Source organism: Gymnoscopelus microlampas (genome assembly GCF_963454915.1).
Source record: "Gymnoscopelus microlampas genome assembly, chromosome: 6".
Classification (NCBI taxonomy): domain Eukaryota; kingdom Metazoa; phylum Chordata; class Actinopteri; order Myctophiformes; family Myctophidae; genus Gymnoscopelus; species Gymnoscopelus microlampas.
In genome coordinates this window covers 3,549,946-3,555,366 of record NC_139943.1, presented here as the reverse complement: position 1 = coordinate 3,555,366, position 5,421 = coordinate 3,549,946, and positions in this window count along the sequence as shown.

Genomic DNA, 5,421 nt, shown 5'->3' with positions numbered 1-5,421 from the left:
GCTTGTATTCCCCATCGATGATGTTCACTGGTAGACGGGTTTCTGAACTGTCTACAGCCCTCCTCTGAGACACTAGTCTGGGAGGGTTAGCGTCGGAGCTTGGACAGCAGGGGCGCGGCCACTGCGTTGTGATTCAAATCAACAGCCAATGAAGAAAAGGGGGCGGGATCCACATGCAGTGGGTGTTGCATCTAAATAGGATCGACGGGAAGCAATTTCCCCTTGAGAAATTTCGGCCGCCATTGTTGTGTACTGCTGTTTGCCTCTCGTCGGACTTTTTAGACGAGTTGCACAGCTCTCAGACCGGTAAGAGGCGTGTCCGCTCAGATTCAGAGCGTAAGGTACATCCCGCCCACAAATACCAGGGCTCTGGCCCAGAAGTTCCTCGCCAGAGCTGGCGATAACTTCTGGGAACTCAGATTACTGAGACACAGACTGATTAGAAAAAAATCACACCCAGTGTGAAGTGGGCGGTGTGTGATCATCACAACATGACTCACTTTAAAAAAAAAGGATAAATGACTTTTTTGAAAGTCCATACTGCTATTCATAGGGCTGCACATGTGTCATGTGTTTCGCTAGCCAATCACAGTCCTGAATTTGCAAAGTCAGCCAATCACATTACAGTTAGTGGTGATGACACTAGCTGTAATGTGATTGGCTGACTTTGCAAAAGTATCGATTTGCATTAACAATGGAAGGGTTAGGGGGTATACAAATCTTTTGGTCGGTGTCCAAAACTCACTTATAGGGGGCGGCTACACCGCCCCAAAAAAATGTACCATTTTATCATGAGCATTTAGTGAGGACCTATTATATGAAGATATGTTGAAAAGTGGTGAAGTCGTCCTTTAATGTAAAGCTCATTAACATAATTCACTTCATCACTTAATGTAAAGCTCATTAACATAATTAACTTCATCACTTAATGTACAGCTCATTAACATAATTAACATAATCACCACCTACCTGTAGATGTATTGTAGGCGTTGCCGATGTTAGTGAAGACTCTCTTATAAACCAGAGTGGTTGTAGAACTAAATGGTCCAACATATCCATCAATACCCAACCCAGCAGAGAAGGCCACCTTTGGTTGGTCTGTCAACACAGGAGCATTATCACATTATTATATGATTATAAAAACATAGATTATACTATTATCACATTATTGATATTGTTAAAGCATATATTGTACTATTAATAATCACATTATATGATAATAAAAGCATATATTATGCTATTAATTATGATACTATTAATATAATTATAAAGTTGTTGTCGGGCAGAAACCTCATATCTCCATATTTCAACTTTCTATGTTTTTTTTAACATAAATTAATGCCCTACTTCATCGTACAAGAGTGTTGCAAAAATAGTGAAAATAGCAGATCTACAAGCTCACAGTGTGTGTGGCATTGTGATCTTGTAGATCTGGTATTTTCAATATTCTAAATTATTTTAAAAAATAATAAAAAAGGAATGGTTTGGATCCATTTACACCTGGCAGTGACGATAAAAGCATATTTTACTATTTATTATCACTTTATTTATAATAATTATAAAAGCATTATATTATATATACTATTTATTATCACATTATATATTACAACATATCGTTGTTGTCGGGAAAAAAAACATCTCCATATTTAGACTTTTTATATATTTTAAATGAATGCCTTACTTCATCTTACAAGAGTGTCACACAAAAATAGTGAAAATATCAGATCTATAAGCTCTTTGTAGATCTGCTATTTTCACACTGTGAGCTTGTAGATCTGCTATTTTTGAATAGCCAACGTATAGATGGATAAAGTGGTTCAAATGATTGTGATGCTATAGAGCATTGGTTCTCAAAGTGGGGTCCAGGGACCCCCAGGGGGTCCCCAGCAAAATGAGTTAATATAGCGTCACAATCATTTTAACCACTTTAACAGATATAGCAGATCTACAAGCTCACTATGTGCTTGTAGATCTGCTATTTTTGAAAAATTCCCTGGCACAAAAAATGTTTGAGAACCATTGTTATAGGGGGTCCACAGCAACAGCAGATAGGTCTGCTTTTGCTGGGGACCCCCTGGAACCCCCTCAAGGACCCCTGGGGGTCCCGGACCCCACTTTGAAAACCACTTATATATAGGACTATGCCCATATATAGGTCCATTATGTGTGGAGTTTAGTTGTTTGTGGAGTTTTGTTTTACTTTTAGTAAATAAACATTCATTCAGTCTTATGCATAAATGGAGAACCGCTTGTCTAGAACCACCGATCACACCCATATGACCAGTGGTGGAAAAAGTACTCAAATGTTTTACTTAAGTAAAAGTATCAATACTGCAATGTAGAAGTACTCTGTTACAACTAAAAGTCCGGAATTGAAAATTTACTTGAGTAAAAGTAACAAAATGTTTGAAAATAGCAGATCTACAAGCTCACAACGCCTCACGATGCGACGCATTGTGAGCTTGTAGATCGGCTCTTTTCAAATAGCCTAGTTTTGGACAACTAAAGTTTTCAAATAATTGTAGTGGAGTAAATAGTACAATATTTGCCTCTGAGATGTAGTGGAGTATAAGTAAAAGAATACCTCAAAATTGTACAGTAAAATACTGGAGTAAATGTACTTAGTTACTTTACACTGGATATGACCATATATGGGTGTACCAGACCCGACAGGTACAACAGGTACAACAGGTATTACATAACCAGGTGGGACATACATTTACAACTTTTATATTTGATAAACATACTTACTGGACAGTTCCTGTACTTTGTCCTCGATGACAGTCATCCTCGTTTCTACAGCGGACAGCCGAGCGCCATGAGCTGAAATCAATAAAACATGAATATTAAAACAATAAAACATGAATATTAAATCAATACAACATGAATATTAAATTAATAAAACAATATTAAATCAATACAAAATTCATATTTAATCAATACAACATTAATATTAAATCAGCACAACATTGATATGAAAACAATACTACATTCATATTCAATCAAAAATACTCCTACATGTGGATTATATGGATCAAACATACAGTAAATAACTTGATGAAAACAAGATCAGATCTCTGAGCTCATGCATTGACTGAACAACATTCTGGTCTAATTACCTTCACTTTCTGTCTTCAATTTCTCCACCTGGTCTTCAGTGGTACTGAGTCTGGTCTGGATGCTCTGGATCTGGTCTTCAGTGGTACTGAGTCTGGTCTGGATGCTCTGGATCTGGTCTTCAGTGGTACTGAGTCTGGTCTGGATGCTCTGGATCTGGTCTTCACTGGTACTGACTCTGGTCTGGAGGAGTTCAACCTGGTCTTCAGTGGTACTGAGTCTGGTCTGGATGCTCTGGATCTGGTCTTCGCTGGTACTGACTCTGGTCTGGAGGAGTTCAACCTGGTCTACAGTGGTACTGAGTCTGGTCTGGATGCTCTGGATCTGGTCTTCACTGGTACTGACTCTGGTCTGGAGGAGTTCAACCTGGTCTTCAGTGGTACTGAGTCTGGTCTGGATGCTCTGGACTTGGTCTTCAGTGGTACTGAGTCTGGTCTGGATGCTCTGGATCTGGTCTTCACTGGTACTGAGTCTGGTCTGGAAGAGTTCAACCTGGTTCTGGCTGGCAGTCAATTCGGCAGCCATATCTGGAAAACATATCACAGAGAAAGATTTTAAACACATTTCATCCTGTACCTTTACACATTCTTCAAGCTCCACTTTTGGCACAACAAGCATGTTGCCTCTTGACCATTCTAACCAGCATTTTATTTCAACATACCTTCCATCTCATGTTTGCTGATGGCCAACACCAAGTCTCTCTGCTCCTTGGCTTCTTCCTCTACGTTCTTCAGCATCTGTCCCTGTACTACCACGGTGTCTCTCAGCTCCTGGACTTCTCCTTCGCTGGCTGTCACCTTGGCCTCCATGGTCTTCAGCTTCTCTCCCTGTACTGCCACAGTGTTTGCCATGCTGTGCACCATGTCTCTCAGTCGATTCACTTCATCCCAGAGATCAGGTTCTAAGACGGTACCTGGTTCTACATTGTTGTCTCTCTCATTGAGCGCTCCTCTCTCCCCCTGAGCTCCAGCCTCAGAGAGACACAACAGTAGAACAAGCAAAGCCCCAGCAGTCTTCATTCTGGAACAGAGTGACTGAATACTGTACGGTCCAGCACGTCTTTTATACTCTCCCTCCTCATAGAGTAGCATTGGACACGGCATGGTGCCCAGTGGAAAGTTAATCTACAAGCTGGACCCTAAATAAAGTCAAGGTCTGAGAGCGCCAACATGTGGTCCACGATAAGAGCTGGCATGGCTGTACGCCCTGGCTCTGGAAAGAGCGGCTGTGAAGATATTCAAGGTAATCAGCTGTTATTAATGCAATAAACGGCGTGGGCTTGTTTTCCTGCTGTCATGTGAGGACAATGAGGTTAGAGTGTTCACTGACTCGTTCACATGATGCAAATGATCACTTTAGAATAGACTGATATTTATTCAAATGATCACTTTAACATAGACTGATTTCCTCAATAGACATAAACGTTTTAATGTTTTCTGTTCATGCACATGTTCTCTGTCTAAGGGTGTTTGTGTGTCAAGTCTAACACTTATTCTCCCTTAAGACCTTAAATTCTACCTTGAGTTTACTACTTTATTTTTTTAGATCCTTTGGCTGCAAATGTTTTTCTATCAGGTTTTTGATTATATTTTTTTAGGCTCCAGTTTGCCTCCCAGTGCGTCTATGGTGCATGCTGCAGTATGTCCTCTCCTTCTTTACATATCCTCCCAGTGCGTCTATGGAGCATGCGGCAGTATGTCCTCTCCTTTTATCCTTGCTGTCAGGTGGAAACCTCATGTCCATAACTGCTGCTTTTTAGCATTCAAATTCAAAAGTAGCAAAACATGGCCGATCTGCAAGGTTGAGCTATTTTTCCTACGTTTGTGTGACCCTGTAGCATGACGGGGTAGGGCATTATTTTATGAAACAAAAGACAAAAAAAACATAAAATAAAAAGAAGTTGAAACACGGAGATAAGAGCTTTCTGCCCGACAGTAAGGATATCCTTGGTTCTGGACATGGTGTCATAGTACAGTGACTGGCCCTGAACAGAAGAACCCAGTGTTAAACATTTAACAGCTCTAAAAACAATGAATTAGTGCTAGTTATTATTATTATTATTATTATTGTTTGATTCGGGATGTATTTACGTCGCATTGTCCAGACGTTCGATACAGACGTCTGGTCCTCAGACAGCAGACCAATGAAACGTTCGATACTAACGAAATTGATCGATATTTCGTTCAATACTGACGTTTTCGAACATTGCGAAAACGTACAATACGAACGTTCAAGCATGGAGACTGGGTTGCATAGTAAGAGAACATTCTGCACACATCAGTGAAAATAGCAGATCTACAACCT